Consider the following 23,766-nt stretch of genomic DNA (forward strand, 5'->3'; position numbering starts at 1 on the left):
GCATATAACTCACTATTATTCTTTCATTTATATGAAAATATTCACAAAAAGAATTTAAATCGAATAAAAAAGATTGAGTGCAACGAATCATCAAACCTACGCATTTTCAAACAAGTGTACAGGTTATAAAATGCATATTAAATAAAATATATATCTACTTTAAAGATATATTATCTTTATAAATTATAAAAAACTATATTATAAGCTTGATTACTATATAAAAAAGAATTTTAAAAATTTAATTACAACTTAAATATAGGTATTTATATAATATAATTCGAATCGAATTGAGTCTTAATGTTATCAAGAAGTTTCTTGATATATGATATATATATATTGATAAATATGTTTCATGACATATTTATGCCGTTTACGATTGGTAAATCTAAGGTAACTTATACAATCGAGTTACACTTTTAGTGCAATTTCACGGCAAATCTCGAGCGAAATGTTTAACACTCGAGATTAACTTATATCACTCTACATATTTCGCTAGAGTAGCAAGATTACCCTGAAATTAACAGTTGTTTTATATGGCTTGAAAAGTAAAGTGTGATTTAATGCGACATATTAAAAAAGTATTTATTTAAATTTCTAGAACAACTAGAACTAGTTCTAGTGAACTAGAACAACAGAAATCCTTTAAAAAATATATATATTTATTTATAAATATATATAATTAATAATTCATAATTTATAGAAAAACTATAAATATCTAGAAACACAATTACAAAAATGTAATTGGGCTCCAAAATTTAACAAATCAAGAGTAAATCTAAATTGAAAACAGATTTTCCAATCAAAAACGCTATTAGAAAAACTGATGACGGTATTTTATTTATTGTTTGTATAGACGGAGCTTATTTTCATAATTTAATACAATTTACTTATACTATTTGTATAAATATTTTATTATATCACTCACTTTACCTATCTTAAGGAAATGGTATTCGTGACAGCCAGTCTTGAAAAAACACCGGTTCACTAGGCCGTTGATTTTCTATCACTAGATAGTGCTGATACCACATTTGTGGCAAGACTAATCCCATTACGTCAAAAAAAATAATTTTGAAAACTTATTGTTTTCTGTGAAGGCAGTTGTGTAATTTTAAAATGGGTTAAATACCTAAAGAAATACCGTAGGTAGTGGTACCTTAGCATAGATGTGCACCTTTTAGAGATTGCGGAACAGTGACAGAACAAAAGAATAATAATTGACCTATTCGAACTTTAGCTCCCTGAGTGACAACTGCAATCAGTCACTGAATAACAAAAAATTGATTACACATATATTTTAAAACTTATTTTGTCTAGTCTACCATCGTACTGACATTTTGAGGGCATTACAATGGACATTATTTATTCTCGAGGGAACATATTGATGTATTTAAACGCACTTTCTCAATGTAAACTGAACTAAATCGGATATCATCCGCTTATGAAACAACCTTCTTATATAATCGTATATAAAAAATATGAAAAGAGATTGCAATTAAAATTAAATATAAATAATATAAAATTTATTTATATATAAAATAAAACACATAATAACATATATATATAATAAATATTATATATAATATATATATATATATATATATATATAAATTATATATATATATATATATATATAAAATATTTACAATATCAACTTCAATAACTTCACAAAGTAAATTTGACTTATTAATATCTAAAATAAAATTAACTCTTTTTATAAAAAAATTTTCCCTCAATCAAAAATAAACTTAGTCTATTTTTAAATAAAACAAAAATACTGAAAGGCTAATGACTTGATTTTATTATTTCGCAAATGAGCGGGAAGACCACCATGAAAAAAGCATTTTCTAGTATGAAAATAATTGCAATTTTTTTGTTTTAATTTGGGTTAAAGTTCATGCATGACGACGTCTAATTTTAGGTTCCCCCTAAAAGAAAACACACCAACTTTCTATAGTTTTGCAAATTTATATACAATAATTCGGGCAATTACCTGCCCAAAAAAATCAACGCATAGGATTACCGTAAACCAAACGAATTAATAAAAAAATTAATAAAAAATTATATTAACCAAAAGAGACGAACTATAAACAATGAAATCCGTAGGTCCACGAAAATAATTTGAGTGTAATTAACGAGAAGAAAAAGAAGAAGAAATGTTAATAAGAAGTGGAAAAAAATAAAATTGCGAAGTAGAACGTAAAATTACACGCAGCATAAAGTTAAATAGAAATTATTTTCTCACGAACTGATGACATTAAACCCACCGGAAACAATAGACCGAGAAGCAGTCTACAGAAAGATACCATCATCACACACTACACACTATAGTAGTACATAAGATAGCACTAGCACCAGAACCAAGACCAGCACCAGCAATCATACATTAATAGGAAAAAATAAGACTCGCAGAGCTTCAGAGTTCGTATCTTGGTTACGCTCCCCTGCGGACATGCGCAGCAACATGAAATTATTTTTTGAATAAATAAAAGGCAAAATTTTAAATAAAAAATGAAATACAAATGAAAAGAAAAATTACATGCAAATTTGTTACAAAAATCCAACAAACAACTGTAGATACTTTTTACTCGCATCTACAATTATACAAAGATACACATAAGTACACATTTTAAGAATATAAAGAAGTGCTGAAAAGTCAAAAAGAGTCAAAGTCAGGGCCAAGTTTATCTGTTTTTTAATTCACTCAATTACATTTCAGTTTGAAGTACTCGTACTCGTACTCATATACGTACGTATATAAGAGGAATTCATTTGGAGATAGCAGAGACGTATAATTAAATCTGAATAGACAGAGTATCTAAAAATCAGAATTTCTTTACTTTTCATCTTTGATTTTTACTTGTTTTTGCATATGTCTGCACTTCGAGAAATTTTGTTTATAAATCAAAAATAAGTGCGATTTCTCATTTATTTATACTGTGAGTATTGAAAGGAATTGGAGCTTAGAGCTAGAACGGAAGTAACTTGGAATTCTTAAACAAAAAAAAAAATATTGACAGATATCTTTGATAGATTTCGAGATTTGGAGTAACATTGTAGACGCAATCCAATTGTTTGAAATAAATATATAAACAATAATTCTTAGAGTGAATTGTGAAAAAATCCTCAATGTTAATATAATGTTTAAGTAGGTTTAATTAATAACGTATATACTATATACTGCTAAATAGAAATATTTTCTTTTGTCTTTACTACAATTATTACAACTGGAATAGAGCTCGATTAATAGGAACTCATCTACAACTGTTAACATAAATAATAAAATAAAAATATGTTTTAATTTTAAGATATAGAGAGTAAAAAGATAACATTTTTATTCGAAAACAGTAATTCATCTTAGAAATCTTAGAAAAATGTTTTTTTGTGTTCTTAAAACTAAGTAACTTCGAAAACTTATATAGTAATAACGCTGTTATTTCAAAAACATCTATCGGGTATAACTAATACATATATTCCAGTTCGGTTATAATTTGGATATAGCTACCATATAAACTGATACTTCAGCTATACATGCTACTGTATGAGAAACTTTTTTTAAATATTAATAAAATTGGATCAAAGTTGTAATATAACTAACATATATTTACTAAGTTCACAAATTTTCACACAAGTTTAACCAGGTCATTTCAGATATGAATATCGCAAAACTTTACCGCAAGATTTTCTTTCAGATTCAAAAATTTTTTCTGCTGTACTTACTAACTTTTCCAAATGACTGAGGACCATTCAGTGGCATAGGTCAGAGTCACTTCTCCTTACTCTTATTACAAGAGAAAATCAAACAAAGGTTGGTATACTGAGACAAACCACCAGAACTAATATAATCCAAATTAATTATGGGTTCTTACAGGTTCAAGGACTGTATAAACCTGTCTAAGAACAGCTTAAGAATTATCATAGGAATCCTAACATCCTCACATAGCGAAACTGGGAAACACCACATGCTAATGCTAGTTGTAAATTCTGTGAATTCGATAATTTTTCTTTCACAATGCACAAAAGAAGGCGAATATTAGGAACGGAAATGTTACAGTTAAAGACCTTATAAAGGTTGGTATACTGGGACAAACCACCAGAACTACTATAATCCAAATTAATTATGGGTTCATACAGGTTCAAGGACTGTATAAACCTGTCTAAGAACAGCTTAAGAATTATCATAAGAATCCTAACATTCTCACATAGTGAAATTGGGAAACACCACATGCTAATGGTAGTAGAAAAATTCTGTGAATTCGATGAAGAGTTGGCATTGCACATATACTTCCAAATTGTCCTTCATTAATGCACAAAAGAAGGTGAATATTAGGAACGAAAATATTACAGATTAAAGACTTTACACTCGTTAAAGTAGGAATTATACTATGGTTTATCGAGGTAATTGGACTTATAGAAACACTCTTAATCCAGTAGGGGCACAATATATCTTAAGATCGTAGTGCTAACATCCAATAACATAACAATATAATGACACCATAGATAGATTATTATATCTAGAGATCTTGTTTTCTATAAAACAAATGAGTAGTCGTTCGTTAAATTAGTGGATATTCATTTCATTAGACGTCTATGGTATAAAAACTTATTATTTAATATTTAATAAAATAAAAAGATGAGTTTATAAAATGATATTTCTTTCTTCCACACTCCAAAACCTGTGTTTATAGTTGTGTTATTTACCGTATATGGTTTGTATATGGTATATAATAGACCTTTTAGAACAACTGAAGATATTTTATAAAAACAATCATTGATATATGTTCTATATACTATTCAGTATGTAAGAAGTTTCAAAAAATTTTACACTACCCAAGTCAAATCGAAAAACAGCAAAATATTGTACGTTTAATTTGATATGCTGGTAATCATAAATTAATGTCTTCTGTCGTTTTTGATGCTGTTAGCTGACACTTTGACTTTTGTTTATTTGAAGACTACAGACTACTTGCTTAGCTTCTGCTGAAACATAAAGCCTTTAAATATTGTACCATAATTAATATGAATTAAATTTCTTAATTATTTGTCTGTATGATGATGACGATTATTAGAACTGTATTTTATTAAAACGTTAAATATATCTTTAAGTGGACCTATTTAAAAATTAGTACTCTTTAAATGTCTAACGTAATCACTTCAGTAAATGACGTAGATGATTTATTACGTTTCTAATACGTTAATTAACTTGTTATCTAAAGAGTTTAATTTTAAATTATCATTAAAGAATGCATTTCAACAGTTTATTTAATTTTTATTTAAATTTTATTCAGTCATAAATTGCTACTACAAGAAAAAATATGTAGCGATTAGCATAAATAAGAATAAGAATAAGAATATAAAATATAAAAAAAGGGTAAGTGTTTAAGCAAGTAAAAGTGTTTTCGTTGTTTGCTTAACAGTTCATTTAAGCAATTAGCAATTTCATTTGATAAATGTTAGAAAAAACGAGAGAATTTTACATATTTTGAACTGCAAATGTCAGATACATTTAGAGAAAAAGTCAACGGAAAATAGCAAAAAACTAACAACCGAAAAAACTCAAATGCAAAAATATAAAGAAAAATTAAAATATTCTACTGGATAATGTTTGGAATCATTAAGAGAAAATATATCCCGAGTTAAAAGATATAAATAATAAAAAATCTATAACAATAGCAAAGAGTATATGATAAAATATAATATATATTTATCGATAAGTGCTTTTTTATAATAAATTTCCTTAGAATAATAACAAAATATTTTATGCCAATAACGTATTTAATAAACGCCATATTAATGGACCAATCAAACTTTTATTATCCCGGATGGAACATAAATTATTTGAAGTCAAAGTGCATATGTTGTCTCTATTATAGTACAATATTATTTAATTGTATCTGAAATTGTGTTCATAGGTGCAAGAAAATATTGTTTGTTACATTAAATGTTTGTTTTTTTTTTGTTTTGTTTACAAAGTGTGCAATATTTTATTAATTATTTCATATTGTTGGAGATAATGCAAACTATTTTGCTTGGCAGTCATTATTATTCGCACTAATTGCAATAAATTATAAAAAAAAAATTTATTACAATTTTTATTTCATTTACAAATACTTAGCCACACCTCGTATGTATGATTGCGACTTTATCTAGTATATTTACATTTACGTCTAATATGTGCTAAAATTGAATTGGAAAAATATTTTACATATATTGTTTGGTAATGCAAAGCCAAAACAAGATTAAAGACAGGGTTTGTACTCTTTTTAGAATATACTACAAACAATGGTGTTAATAAGGTACACAGATACACAAGGCGTATCTGATCATAACGACAGCAACTATTTGTCTCGTGGTGAAACCACCATTGCTGCTAGGTGGCTGAGTCTACAGCGGTATAAGAGTATTAACATCATATAGAAGCAGAAAATATCTTCAGCAATAGTACTATACGTGACAAGTTAGGACATATACAATAAATTGAAAGCTCTAATACTAAGGCAAAAAACATCTAGGTCTGGAAAAAATTTTAACAACATTTTTATCAGATAAAAAAGCCGTTGTGACCTTTAAATGACTAATAGTAACTTTAATGGTACGTAGCAGATATAACTAGAAAACAGATGTTATATAAAAATTTGAAGCTTCTAATAATAATACTAATATGTACAGGGATGGTCGTATTAGGTCGACACATCTGCCAACACTATAACTTATATATTACTTATTTCCTGCTGTCCTTCTCAGCTAGTGCAGCATGGGGTCTTGTAACTTATATATATTATTATTATAATACATAACATACATTATATATAGTTTAATATTAGACAATGCTGAAGTGATTGTGAGAAAATTATGTATAGATTTTTTCAGCTGTTACAAATCGATGACATTTCTTTGTAAAAAACACATATAGGATTTTTGTGTAGTCTACTACACTAAAAAATTAGAATTAAAATTGATTTATACTTCTGAAACCACTTTTATTTTTCAATTTCCTTTTATTAACAATAACAATTTCTTATCAGTAATTATTTAACAACTTAATAATCATGCATTAAGTCTTATCTGAGATTTATTAATTAAACGGTTTTTACCAAAATAATGAGAAACCCCAAAAAATCGACAAATGTTTTTACAGCTTGGATGAAATATAAACTCACACCCACCATATGCTCTATAGCTGGAATTTTTATTATTATTATTTATTCTGGTTTTAAATAGGTCAAATATAATCCGAATCAATTTTTCGCCAATGAGACAAAAATTTAGTAAAAGGTATTGGACTATATATATTTCAATAAAATATTTATTCATCTTGAGAAAATAGTCTAATTTTCATTAAAAAAATGGAATTACTTTCGAAACAATCTTATCTAATAGAAAATGTAGGGTAGAAAATTCATGATTTGGTCTATATATAGTTCTAACCAGTAGTCAAATATATATATATCAAGTAAAAGTAGTGTATATATTATATGAAGTCTTTTTTCCACTTTAGTAGTTTGATGAAATTTACATTAATACAAATAAAATGTGTGATGACAATTTAAGGTTCTAAAATTAATAGTTATATCAATGCACTTTAAGCTTCGAGACCCATGTGAAACCATGTTTGATGTGACATATGTTATGGATCATAATTTATATTTGAAAAACGATACTCGAAAAAAGTTTTTGACAAAAAGTTGTTTTTATGAAAAGTATTACTAATGAGAAGAAATCAATTGCAGTTAACAATAGGTTTAAAAAGAGTTTGCTTCAACGATAACACAGACAGCATCGACAGGAAATAAAGAATTTCTTTGAAATAATTGAGAATGTATTATGGTATCAAATGCTATCAAAATTATTGCACTATAAGACACACATTCTGTGCAAAAACTAAAAGAAATTTATATGATAAATCCTCATTTATCTTATGGAAAATATATGGAAGATGCCGTCAAACCCTGGTATAGTATAACACTCGATGCGGCGTACTTTAAAAACATCAAAATAAATTGATTGATTGATTTGATTTTCAAATTGATTATATTTTTGTGCTTTAAGTTATTGACAAGTTGAAGAAGAACCCTTTCTTTATCAACAACAAAAAGTAAAAGTTAGATCGCAACGCGACCCTAATAGATAATAAAGTTCGTTTAGAAAAAAATTATGTAAAATCAGGCGTCATTTGCTGCGTCATATTGAGTTGCAGCAACTGCGTTCATATGCATTTTAATGCGAGTTTTAACAAAAGACTTTAACCCAAAAAATGTTGTAAATATTGTTAATTTATTGTATAATAAAAACTGCATACATACTATATATGGTGTCTACCAAATTAAAAAACGTTTTACGTTTTTTCTTTAATTTAAAATTTTGTGTACGAGTACGAGTACGAATGGATTTTACACAAATAATAATTTGATCAATTGAAAAATGGTTGATTAATTAGATTTCATCAGATTAAAATGATTTTTTATTCATAAAATAATAGTAAAGATTGCATTTTTATGATGAAATACACAAGTATGGATGGAATCATTTTCAATTTGCTTACGATTATTGATTGCGAGTCTCGCTTATGGCGATGAATTTTAAGCGAAATTTAATATCTTAATTGCATGCAAATTTTTTTTTCCATGGAATGAAGTTAATTTTCACTAATGAATTTGATCTTTAAAATTGAAACTTTATATCTATAATTGGAAAAACATGTTCCGTCATAAATTAAAAGTAATTTAATATTTATAGTAATAATCACAAATATTTAATCGCGAATTCTTATAGCTTTTATTGTTTATTAAAAATATGTAAATAATTAGTGAAATACTTGTATTAGACATTTTTTTAGAAGTTTCATTTTTAAATTAAAGATATTACAATTTAAATTATAGTTATGTCCATAAAAATAGTTTTATTCGATATATAATTGAACAAGATCCATACTAATGTTTATGGATATGGATAGAAGAATGAGTACAATGAAAGCAGTTTTCGTACAACTGTGGTTACCAGCAATTCTTCTGCGAATGTTGAATTTCAATATCTCGGTTTTAACTGAGTAGATCAGCGACTATTTAAAGCCATATATCGACAATAACTTTGTGACAATTGACTTTTAAAAGGTCTAAAGTCTCTAGATTTTCTAAATAGACCAACACACAAGCATTTACAAGGTATTATACAAAAATCCATATTCCAAAAATGTGTGATCAGACAACCGTGAAAACAAATTCAAAGACCCCTTACTTGAAATCATGTGTTTATACTAATATTTTCTGCCGTAAATCGGCAATCGATCTGCGATTATTGACTTCTAAGTGCACCAATATTTCTGCCGTATATCGGCAATAAATCGGTCATTCTTAACTTCAAAGTACTCAAGTTTATCTCCCGTATATCGGTAATCAATCTGCCATTGTTAAAAGCGAAGTACTGAAATTTTTTTGTCGTATATCGGTAATCAATCTGCAATTGTTGATTCCCAAGTGGTTTAATGTCTCTGATTTACCAGTAGACCAGTGATTTTACCTAATTTTAAAGAAATTATTTCATAGCCAAAACGCCATCGTTATGTGCAATTATGTACTGATCGTATATTTTTAGTCGTATATATAAGCAATACCCCTGTCATTGTCAACTATCAAGTGGTCCGATATTTCTAATTTTTCTGAGTAGACCATCGACTTAACATAACTTCACATAAAACAGTTCAATGGAATGAGGACCCTCAATCATGAACTTACACACATGCAAACAGGCTGTTTGCATGAACTTACACATTTATCGAATTTTTTTGAAATAAACGCTATGTATCACATGCTGTTTGGTATATTATGCGGTCTTATCGAAATTTAAGTTGTTGTACACTAACGTTACTTAATTTGAAAACAAATAAGTCATTGATCGTCAATGTTCATTGATCGTAACGCTTAGATCGAAGGCATTGTTATGAAATTAGGGACCGATGATTTCAGCAATCGGCTATCCGTAGATAGTATTATATACGAATTGTAGTAAATTTTTAATATTGTGACCAACTTTTTCTTATATTATATATATTGTTTTTGAAATATAGCTTGGTACTTCAAATAGCGGAGTTTGTAGTTGTAAACTTTTCAGGTTGACTAAAAAAGTTGCACACGCAATCATATAACAGAAGTTATGTATATTGTGATGTATATATATAGATATATAACATGCTATCATGATATTTCGTGTATATATAAATAGTAATACATATGATTACACAAACGTCGAATAATAAAATTACTAATTGATTGGAGTTTTCGTCAAAAATACACATGTTTAAGGCCCAATATGTTCAAAACTGAACTATAATATATCCCACGCAGTGGAAAAACATTTTTCAGATTTGAAAGTTACCAACATCTGCGGTCAGCACTTATTGCCCAGCAAACTAGAATCATATCCCCTACACATTAGTACAGCTGTTAATTGTTGAAATGAATACCTGAAAAACTGTGTTAGAAACTTGCAAATCAAAATTTTAATAAAAAAATATATCACTTATTTATAAGATAACGATAAAAACTTTATTTGTAAAATCAATATTGATTATATTTAATTATAATGCTTATTTATACATATATATCTGTCAATTAATCAATTTTATTTCACTCATTCGCTTCGAAGTATAAGTGATCAGATTACCCAATTACTTGATATCTGATTATAGATTTAGACTATTACTTCCTTAATCCAAATAATGGCTAACTTTATTGAAAAAAAAAAAAAAGTAATTTAAAATAATAAATATTATATTCTATTTGAAATATTTTAAAATTGTTTATTCAGTTGAAGTTCAGAGATTGGATTTAGTAGGAATTTTGTTTAGAACTTTTATGGCTCTCTACTAAAGTTACTACTTTTTGATAGATTTGAAGCTACTGTAGATACTTACCAATAGTCATGTAGGTTGTGAATAGCATAATTTTGCCTTAACGAAAATAAAGCAAAATACAAATTTTATAGTTTTTCCTAGAAATTAGACGTTTCTCAAATGTTATTTTGTATTCTTTCTGAGAAGTTTTGCAGATAAAGTTCGAGTATTCGCACATATTTATATCCAAATATTTTTCGTTGATATTTATTATTTTATTTTGTTTTATTTTGTATTTAATAAAAAGTTGAGATACAATTCTCAACTTATTATTATTGTTATTATAACGATTACTTTTTTCATTTAAACAAATATGATTTTCTCAGAAAAATTTTGATTTGTTTATTTTAAAACAAACTTTTGCGTGCTGATAGATAGATTTATTTAACTAAATTTTATTTTTTTTTAATTTTTTTTTTATTATTTTTTGATTATTTACAAAATTCATAACTAAGTTAGGAGTTAGAAGTATTATTTGTTATTTTTCGTACTGCATAAAGTTTCATGATTCAATATGAAAATAATTTGACACTCGTTTCGGTTAAATAATTTATTACAAAATTTTATTTACAAACACATATGAGATAGTGTGGATTGATGATTTATTTTCATACATTTTTGATATTGTTTTTTAGCGTTTTTACTGCCAACCAAATAAAGTAAACACGAATACGTTTTCAACGAAAACTGCGTTTGAATAAATTTTCGTTACGTTATGTAAATTAAGTGCAGTTAATAAACGTTTATCTGCCAAAAATCATATTGTTTACATAAATTCATATGCATATTTGTATATAAATGCATAAATAAATTGTTGAAATATTCATTTACAATGCATAACTGATCTCCAAAAATAGATAAATATCGTAAAAAAATTATTATACATAAAAAATGTAAAATGCAATGAATCATAGAAACTTAAAAAAGATAAAAATTATAGTTAAAAAATTTTAAATAAAACAATTTTAAATATAATTATTATTGTATATAAATAACATATTTTATTGGAAGCTGCCTACCCTACGATAGTTACTAAGACCCTAAGATGGTAGATCCAATGTCATATAACAAAAAAATTTTAAAGGGAAATAAATTTAAAAAAAAATTATAAAAGAGGTTGAATATTAATCTACAAGCTGTTATTTAAAAATATTTTAAAAGAAATAGCGAATAGCAATTGCTATCAACATACAGAAATTCATAACAATATACAGAAACCGCTATAAGTATTCAGAAACTCTAGCAATATACAAAAATTGTTATAAATATACAGAAACTCTAGCAATATACAGAAACTTTTTCAGAAACTGGTATTAGTATGAAGAAACTCTATCAATATAGAGAAATTCGTCTCAATATAAAGAAACTGCTATCAATATACTGACAGTCTATGAACATAAAAAAACTGCTATTAATATAAAAAATCTGCTATCTATATACAGAAACTGCTATCAATATACAGAATCTATTACTAATATAGAGAAACTGCTATAAATATACAGAAACTGCTTTCAATATACAGAAATTACTACTAAAATACAGAAACTGCTATTAGTATGCAGAAACTGCTACCAATATCAGACATTGCTATCAATATACAGAAACTGCTATCAATATGCAGAAATTACTATTAATATACAGACACTTTATAAATTTACAGGAGCTGCTATAAATATACCGAATCAATATACATTATACAATGATATCAATATACCGAAATTGCTATCAATACACAGAAATCGCTGTCAATATACAGACAGTCCATGAACATACAGAAACTGCTATTAATATATAAAATCTGCTATCAATATACAGAAACTGCTATCAATATATGTTACAGAAACTGCTATTTCTGCTATACTATTTCTCTTTTGCTATTTCATGACATTAGCATCACTGTCTCGTCAAAAGATGCCACTATTTGCTATTTCAAATATTGTTAATATTTCGTTTTGACTAATTATTTCTCATTATTTTTTCAGATGTAACCGGAATAAAGTTTCTAATTATTATTTCAGTTACAATCCTCACCACTGAATAATATCTGGAAAGTTTTAATTAACTCAAACTAAAATATTCGCTTGGTTGTATTGTACCGTGTCATGTGCTCATCGTGAACAAAATTGTTGTTGTTTTCAATGCAAATCATAGAATTGAGAGAATGAGAGAAAAAAATCAATATGTCGGTTCTAATTTGGTCATGAGAACCGAGACTTTCTGTGTCTCGGCACTTAGACAAAGTAGTGTTATTCACTAATAAATGTCAACAAATGTGTTTTTTAGAAGCAAATCATTACGATTTCTGTGAAACTCTGCATAACATGCAGTTTAGTTAAAAATCAAAAGAACCTTTTTAGACGAGCCCATTACACTCTACATTTCCTAAAAGGTCGTTTAGTGGGTTCAAGTCTTAAGTCAAGCTACATAACATGGCCTTTAGTAAACCTGCTTGTGTTTAGGAACCAATCTACACAAACGGCAATATTAGTTAACAAACATTCCTAGATTATACCTACCTATTGCTCTCCCAATTGCAATATCGAGAAACATAATCATACAGAGTTAAAATTGATAGCATTCAGTGGATGAATACTGATTATAGGTTTTCAACTTACATATATTAAAATTTTCTGTATTTTTATATATTTAAATTTCAAATATACACATAATGCTATATTTAATCTTGTTCTGTAATTAAACAACATTGTGTTATAATTTAAAATAAGTGCAGTTTCTAAACGGTATAATCACAGTTATTTTTTAATTACCATTAACAACTGTTTAATCTAATTAAATCTAGCCAATATAAAACTAGAAACTAAATATTACATTTACTAAATTTTAGTTCTCTTAGTGTGTTTTCTGATCAGACCTTAGCAGGATCTTAAGCCAGAGAACAGTGTAAACTGTGTTTGTGTTGAAACTAAAACAAGCAGGATCTAGCTTCGAGTGCAACTAAGGTCTATACTATAACCACATTTTTAAAGAACTTTAAAAGAATGCTCGAGAGCTCTATCTCAGGAAAGAAGTAGAACTACAATTATCTAATCCTTTAATTTAAAAAACAAAAATTTTTGTAGGATGCCAATTGAAAAGAGTTTTGGCTGCATCTGATATCGCTAGGAACCAATAGGACTGCGTGCGGCGTTTGGCCATCCAGTTTAACTTATGCTTATAGAGCCAAGAAAATAACCATATGTATTTATAATTAAAACAAATATAACAAAAATGTAATGGATAAAAATTTATTTAAGATTAAAAGACCAATTTTTGATACAAACTATATAAATTTTATGAAAAGTCTTTAATGTAACCGTATAAAACTTATATATATATATATATAAGGAATTTAATACTTTTTTTTGTTGAAGTATTTAAATATTATTATTATATATTAAAGTCTTTTATACTTTGAGGCTTTCTTTCCCTACATCCTGCAGTTAACCTCCTATTCACCTATCAAACACCTCTCAAGCCCATCTAATACTATATTTAATTGCGAATGCATGTACTTTCAATATCTGACTAATTATGTAGTTATTATAAAAAATATGTACATTCATATATCTGCATTATCAATAATTTCATCATGTGAGTTATTTATTTTATGTTTTCAGTATATAAAAAAATTATAAAATTTGTTTATCGTTTTTTGTTTTGTTAATTAACAGACGTACTAATGCAGAAAATATTTAAAAAAATAAATTTTTTAATCGTAAATAAATACAAAAATAAAAAATAAAATTCTTATATAGATATGAATGTCGTTTGCCAACAATATTGAGTACGTTTTATGTACGGATTCATAGACGTAGACGTAGATGTAGACGTAGATGTGGACGCGGACGCATTCATATTTAATGCTTATCCGCGCCTGTGCTACTTTATTGCTTTTCATCTTTTGTAATATATTTTGCCGATTGTTTTTATTTTACTTAAATATTTTTTTTTTCTTATTAATATTTTTTATTTTTTTTTTATATACATTTTCCATAAATTGTTTATTATATTTTTCATTTAAGATTTTTTTTTTCGCACTTGACGTAATTCTATTCACGAAACTATTTTTATGAAAAATCTTTTATTACTAATAAATCATTTATGATTTTGAAATTGTTATTTTGTAATTGAAATGAACATAATTAATTAAATTAAAAATCACAATGAATAAATAATCTTTCAGTTTGTAAATAGAAGAAGAAAAAAAAATAAATTTGCATTTTAATAAAAATGATTGGAAGAGAAAAGGTTAATTTATATACATATGTATATATATATATATATATTGTAATACATAGTTTACTATATTTGTCTTGTGCACTAACGGATAATTTCAAATGCACATATACATTTTGATTTTTATGGGAATATTTACGAATGATTGCTACTCTGGTATTTCCGTTCCTAAGCGAAATAACAACAAACAATATTTAAAGCACAAATTTTTAATTAAAAATAGAATATTTAAATTTTATATTGTGCATACATTTAGTTTATATGTGTAAACGGAAATTTCAGTTTCTGTACTTGAAAGCTAATTAAATACTTTACTTAAGTGCAGTTTATATAAAATTTGTTACTGATTTTATATCTCATAAATTTAAGTAGAATATTCATTCTCATATGATATGTATACTAGACTCGTTTGAATTTATTTTTCAAATATACACAAAATTGACCACAAAATTTTATTAAAATTTTACTTATTTACTTTTGACCCAATTTTGATAAAACACATAATATTGTTAGGCAACCATATTTGGTTTCATTACCGCAATCGTGGTTTTAACAGATTATACATTATTAATAATATAGCAAGTGAAAATATATTCCAATTAAATATTTAATTAAAAATTACCAACTGACTTTCGAGTTACCAAATTTTGAGGTTTTTGGTGTTTTGGAGTTGAAGTTCAATTAGATTTTTAACTTATTAATAATTATTATTATTAATAATAAATATAAAAATTTAGTTTGTTATTTTTTAAATTTTATTAATTAATATTTCAAGAAATAACATTGCTGTTATACTCCCAAAATTAATTAAAACCATACGCTTTCTTTAGAGAAAAAGGAGAAAGATGTTTTTCGAACAGTAGCGAACTACAACAACAAAAATTTATTTTATATTAATTTAATTAATTGAATTTTTGGCTAACCATACAGCTGTTTCGAGTATTGTCAAATAACCATCATTAGTGGTCTTGGAAATAATTCTTGTATTTAATTATTCGTAAATAATTATTTTTGAGACTGCAAGTACCAGGACTCGAACTCATGTCCTACCAAATTTGAAGCTTAGAGTCAACATACCTTAACCAACTGACCCAAGGCCGTACTTGACTTGAATGTTCGCATATATTTCTGGAGTTTTGTGAAAGTTTTTATTAACAATTTTACTGGATGTGTTTATGTTAGAACGAAATCATAAACCAGCTGTAGAATAATTGAATTATTTAATTATATTTTTATTTTTGTTAAATTTCAATACTATTCTGTTTGTAGAGGCATTATTCGTTGCATGGTTTATATATTCTTTCTTATGTATAAAACCTAATCTAGAAAAGTCATTCTAATATTACTCTACGAAAAAGGCGAAAGGGTATACCTTCAATGTTACTTGAACAGATAATAAGCGATACATTGACCTGAGAAGCCAGGCTATATAAAATTTTGTTACCTGTAAAAACTTTGTTATAGAGAGTAATCCGCTATAAAAAGGTTTGCTATAGAGAGGTTTAAGTATATGAAAAAATTTAAATAATCAATGTGTCTTCAACAAAACTTTGTTATGTAGAGGAATTCGTTTTAGGATCTTGATATTTTCTTTTAAGACTTTTATAACTATTTTCTTTGATCAAAATAATATACAAGTATCCTACCATATTTATTTTTAAAACTTCTTAAATGCTTTAACTCTGCATGATTAAAATTTTCAGTTAATATTAGCATTAAAATATAAAAATATAATTATATTAAAACTATGTAGTTTTATATTATCTTTAGATAGCACTGTCAAAGGGTTCAATTGTCCGTTTAATCTCCAAACCCCGTTTTCTCCAATTACTCATCTAAAAACGGGCTTTACATTTAACAGGACTCGATGGGTGGTAATTCCAGTCCAGCAACTTTAAACAAATAATTAATTAATATATATTTAAAAATACCAATATTGATGAATATTTTGGTATTTTCCAAACAAATAAATAATCACTTAATTAAAAAATAAATTTATAGTGCTCTTTTTTACTTATATCTCTTTTTAATAATTTCTTAATTTTTAATTTTATTATAATACAAAATTTTTCAAAAGGAAAAATTTTAATATTATAAGGCATATCATATATCTAAGTACAATTTAAAATTTATTGCATATTAAACATAAACTTTGATTTAATAAGCTATAACAATAATACATAATAATTACATATTTAATGAATATTTAAAATGATTTTATCTATTGCTAAAAGCCCAATATTAGTAATTTAGTTATTATTACTAATTAAGTTATTAATATTAAATTAGTAACAGTATTGTAATAACTCACTCAACTAATATTAAAATTAACGACATCATTATTTAATAAATACTATCAAATATCAAACAATCATTGTAACTATTAACAAATATACGAGAGAGATATACCATTACTAATATAATATACCTACATATACCGAAATGAAGTAGGAAATTTCTTAAAATATTTCAACTGAATACTAATATTCAATTATTACAAACACATTAATTCCAGTAATAATCTGAATTATTATTAGGTACCTGCAAGGCTCTATGGTAAAATTGTGCATTTAGTAAAATAATTTCAATTTATTGTCGACACACTCGGGCTAGCCGAATGATGTCCTGTGCAGCAAAACCTATTAAGGACTTAGCACACAAATAACAAACCAATGGGATAATTTCATATGCTCTTTGATTGTTTAGTCCTGCTTTTGTATTCCAAATAGTGAATTATTAATTTTGCTGTTGTGCATGTTAATATTGACACAAACTTAAACTATTAAGTAAAGTTTATAAATGCCAAGGGTTCAATTTGTAATAATTCCAATAAATTTAGAATAATGTTTCAAACATTACACTATACATTTAGTATTTCCGTAGAGAAACAGAAAATATGATTTCAACCAAAATTTAATGTTTCATTTAAAATGGAAATTGTGAATAGAATTATGAGAAAAGTAAGAAATTATTGAATTTCAAATTTAAAAATAATACCAAAAAAATTAAAACTGAAGAGGGAATTCTCTATAAATTAACATATTTTAAAATTTGGTTCATAATGAAGTTATTTCGAAAGTTTACTAACAACCACAACGTCTCAACATAAGATAAATAAATCTTTGAGGTAAACCTACAAGAGTTTTAATGGCATTCTAATTTATTATGTGTTGCTGAAATGATCAATTTTTAGCAAAACTGACTGCACGAAATGTCAATAAGTTGCCAAAATCTATAAAAGTATAGCCCAAGGAAAAGAGTTTTCTTATTTAAAATTGCATGCAGGCGATTTGTATTTATAATTAATTTTTTTTAAGTTTTTAACCATGTGAATAACACCAAAGCCCCAAGGCAAAAATACATGATGTTTGCAATAAACATAAAAAACTCTAATAAAAAAATAAAACAATCTGCACAAAACAAATTTAAAAAGTATTAAAAATGAATAGAATAAAAAATGTTAAATTCAATTATACATATAAAAAAAAAAACAAAAGGTAAAATGTATAAAAGGTAAATTAAATTATAAAATCTTTATTTATCTTTATTAACTGACTATAAAAACGATATGTTAAAATATCTACTTAGAATAATATTTACCACCATTAAAATATATAAATATTTATATACATAAATATCTATACATATAATATATTTGTGTGTAATAAAATAAAAAATAAATGAAATGCAATATATATATAAAAAATAATGAAATACATATATAAAAAATAAAAAATATATATAAAATTATAAAATATATACATTATTATTTAAGTAATAGACTATTGAAGCACTCCGAGCTAAAAGATCTATTGTGCGCCTAAAGGCCCAACTAGGACAGTTTTAGAGTATTTATAAATCTTGTAATTGCTGTGGGCTTAATTTTACCTATTTGACTTGGGACTAATATCCCGCTTCCAAGGTAATGGAGTCTACGTCTTGCAACCGCTGGGCAGTTGCATAGAACATGTTCTGATGTTTCTTTCTCCTCATGACAGAGTCGACAGGAGTCACTTTCTACCACACCTATAATCTTCATGTGGTAATTAAGTCTACAGTGTCCTATAAGAAGTTCAGTGTACATTTTAATATCGTTTCTGCTAAGGCCAAGGATCTACTTTGATGTGATCAGGATCAATGAATCTTTTTAACTGTCGCATGCCTGTTTGGGCTCTCCAGTGTTCAAGTAAAATATATACATAAAATAATGAAATATATATATATATATAAAATAACATAATATATATCGGATGTTTTTGATATCATTATAAAATACTGAAATATATATATAAAATAACGAAATATATATATAATAAATAATGAAAATAATAATATAATAATATAATATATAATAATATAAAATAATTAAATATATATTTAAAAAAAATTAAATATATATTATATTTTTTTAGCTGCATGAGAACTATCGATATTGATATCGATAACTATAGTTTACATACTATAGTCAAACTGAATTCATGAATTAGTTAATGCGAGAACAACGCTTCCAGATTGTGGAAATTAACTTTAAATATGTTCGTGAAATTCATACACCACTTCATCCAGTTAATGGTCAAACATAATGGCAACGTAAATAAGCAAAATTGTCGTATTTGTCGAAACGAATATATCCTCACCCCTTAAGGAATCACAATTACATGCATTAAAATTGACTGTTTGGGGGCGGTTTATACGCTGGCGGCATCATCGGGCCTTATTTCCTTCGAAATGAGGAAGGAAACTAATTGTTTCTATAATTTCAATTTCTACTTTAGGAAGGCTTTAATTAAAATAACCACTCAAAAATTCGGTGAAATAATTAAATACCAATATTTAAGCAACCTACGAAAAATGCATGAAATGTACATGTATGTATGGCATAGTTCCATTACACTCAATGGGTCTTACTTTGAATGTAATAAGAAAAATTTGATTAATTGATAATTATTTTGTGTCATTTAACAATTCCAGCAATCTAATATATAGAACATATATTGTGTTTGCAATAAAATAATCTATTAATAAACTGCTCTAGATTTTTGTTGTATTTTTTATTAGCAAGTCCCAACTTTAGTTGACAGAAATAGTTAAACTGTATTGTTTTAATAGATTTTTAGTATATAGAAAATTCTAAAAATGTGTTATGGTGCATAAATAGTACATAACATACAGGGTGTTTCTTACTAATGTGCTTTAACTTTAGAAAATGATTCCTTGATCTAAGTAATAAAAATCATATAGGAGGAGAAAGTCCTTTTTCAATTAGAAGATATCAATTTTTGTATATTGAAAATAGATTCCTACTCCTATACGATTTCTTAAACTAAGAAATCGCATTACAAACACACGTTGATGCAAAACAATTATGACCTTTAAGTTAAAGATATTTGAGTGAGACTAGGTTTCGAAACAATAGAATATGTTTTGTATTTGTTAATCACTTTTTTTTTATGAAAATCTTGTGCAATCCCTTGAAAAATGTTATGGCAACTTAAGTCTGTCATTTGCTCAATTTAAACGTGGGCCTACAAAAAGCCATGGTATTAAGTTCTAGACGTCCAGAAAAGTTCAAATAAATAAACGAAATCATTTAGAATGGCCACAAAGTTGAGAAACTAGATCTATGTATTTATATTTATTTTAACTAATTCCTAATATTTTAAGATTTATTTCATTATTTTTAAAATATAATGAAATCTATTGTATTTCTACTATACATTTTGTTTTTATTTCTTAAATGAAGAAAACAAAATAACACCCCGTATATTCATATGTAAAATATTTGATATATGCTAGACAGTATCTTATTTTAACGACAAATTAAAAAAAAAGAAATAAAACTATATTTAAATTTTTCATTTCAATAGAACTTTTAATCATAACAGATTATTTATAACAAGTCATCTTAAGTGTAAATATGTTATGTCTACAAAATTAAGTTAATTTTATGAGTCATGTCAAATCCTTAATACGCAGACAGTGTCGAATGTCTTTATAATCATTAAAAATGATTTCATATAAAAACAAATAAAAAATAAATATAAACATAAAACATAATAAAAATCATAAAAAATTATATATTGACCGTAAAAGGTGAGTAAATCACGCGATTAAACACATGATTGAGTAGATGTTTTTGTTTTTTTGACTCTGGCAACGCTTGGAGATTATGCATTTCATATTTTATAAACAAAGAACTATTTTTCTGACAATAAAAAAATAATCAAAATATGTCTTTGTATTCGGTAATCATGGAAAGAAAAAAAATTAAAACAAAAAAAAAGTTTAAAAAAAATTAATAAACAAAATTTAAAAAAAAATTTTAAATAAAATAAAATATTAATATAAGCTGTGCTTATTAAGAACTTAAAAAAAGAAAGATTTACTACTATGATTAAAATCATAAAACAATAGCAAAAGAAAAAAATGAAATGAAAAATAGCTATGTTACATTAAGACTGAAAAGTTTTCGGAAATTCTCATTTAAAATTCGCGCGCTGTATATTTTTCGATATTTTAAGTTTATGTAGTTTGGCAGCACTGTCCTTAATTACTATGCCAAAAATGAGCGCGATCTGTCAGACAGTTCGTTTACGGCAGCTGTTGAAACCAGTTCACCTCAGTAGTGCGTTGCGAAATGTCTTCGACGGTCGTACGACCGTCCTGAAAGGCTTTGTACCACTCATAAACTTGAGTTTTCGATAAAACTGATTCCCCATAAGCCTTTTGTAGCATTCGCAACGATTCTGCACACGAAATTTCGTTCGAAACACAAAATTTGATGCAAACTCTTTGTTCAATATTTTTTTCCATTGTTTTTTTCGCAACGCACTACTGAGGTGAACTGGTTTCAACAGCTGCCGTAAACGAACTGTCTGACAGATCGCGCTCATTTTTGGCATAGTAATTGGCCTTAATTGCTGCCAAACTACATAAACTTAAAATATCGAAAAATATACAGCGCGCGAATTTTAAATGAGAATTTCCGAAAACTTTTCGGTCTTAATGTATTATAATATTACACTGTGTCTCGATACAGCTAACACCTATCCAGTATATTGATTATAAAAACCTGATATATGTGAAATTAATTGGATTTACTGTTTAAAAAAGTAAAAGTACATAGGTAAATATATACCTACAAAAGTGTAAGTAAATGTGGATTTTAGTGGAAGTGAATGTCAGTAAGTAAAGACAGATTTTATCCCTGAAGCCTTGCATATAAAATTAATTCTACAAACTCAAATATAAAAAAATCCATACCATCGCAACGCACCTTACTCTTCTATTTATATGAACCAAATTATTAAATGAATTAAAAATGTTCAGTTTAAATTAATTAAAAATTCAAACTCTTACAATTTCTTTACTTCACTGACGTGTTGATTTAACTTTTTAAAACTTTTAGCTATAATTAAATTTTTTACATTTTTGCTGTTTAGCTTCTAGGTATGTTGGGGTATTTTAAAAGGATTAAAAAACAATATTAAATTACGAAATTCTTTCATTATAAAAAAATTTATTCTAACCTGATTATCTTCTTAAAAAAATCAATAAATAACTTTCGCAAATAACATATAGATATATACTATGTATATGACTATTTTAGAAATGCAGGAACATATCATAATCTACCTAAGAAATTAAATAACTTTTTTTGCTTAGTTAATAAATTTAAATTATCTAATAATACGTAATAAAAACTATTATTAAAGAAAATTAAATTTAATAGACAAGCACTGATATACATTTTTTAGTTACGATAGTAAAATACACAACCAAAACCTCCATATGTCACTAGTATTATGAGTTTATCCATGAAAGTATTTCTATCGGAAAAACTAACTAATATATAGAGAGGGTGCCAATTGCAGAAATCATTATTTGATATATAGTGATATTTAATTATACATGAGTTATAAGATGACCAACGCAAATACTAATTTGGTGATTATAAAGAGAATGATAAAGCCAGAAAATATTAAATAACAAATCGACTAATATTTTACAAAGAGATATTCACAATAAGTCCTGAATCATATATGAATCAAAATTTCAGTCTTCGAAATGTTAGTAGGTGTATTTTCTGAATTAACTAACAGATGGCATCACCGAAAACTAGGTTCCGCTTAAATTTTATAGATATGTTATTTTGTTTGTCTCTACCAAAGACTAATTAAAATTTAGTTGAAAGTCATCGTTGACTGGTACACTCAGAAAAATAATTTGGTTGATTTAACCAGATTTTAACTAAACATCAGTTCAAAATATTCTTACTCGATACATCATGTTGGTATAACCATACCACATGTTAGTGTTCATATCTTCTTTACCACATAAGCTAAAATTTTTCTAATAAAATGATCAGATCAATTTAAATTGTATGTGGTCAGAGCATATATTTCTAAATCCATCGATTAGACAACATAAGAAATGGTTTCGATAGTTTTAACGTGTTAATTTCCATATAAAAGATTTAAAATGAAAAATCGTAGTCATTTGTAAAATGCTGCTTGCGAAAAATGGTTTCCAAAAATTGACAAAAAAAGGATTTATTTTTAAAACCTAAAGTGGAAAAAATAGTGGCTTTTATTGGCGAAGCCGGGCCTTTAACATCAAAGCCAAATCGCTTCAGCAAGAGGACC

At 26.3% G+C, this 23,766-nt stretch overlaps 1 protein-coding gene across 1 annotated transcript in view; it reads right to left on the bottom strand.

The window, feature by feature from the left end:
* The window catches only part of LOC119669602, a 247,041-nt gene that overhangs the window by 139,137 nt on the left and 84,138 nt on the right, over window positions 1-23,766 (bottom strand). The window lies entirely within an intron of this gene.

The sequence above is a fragment of the Teleopsis dalmanni genome, chromosome 1 (assembly GCF_002237135.1).
Source record: "Teleopsis dalmanni isolate 2A chromosome 1, ASM223713v2, whole genome shotgun sequence".
Lineage (NCBI taxonomy): Eukaryota > Metazoa > Arthropoda > Insecta > Diptera > Diopsidae > Teleopsis > Teleopsis dalmanni.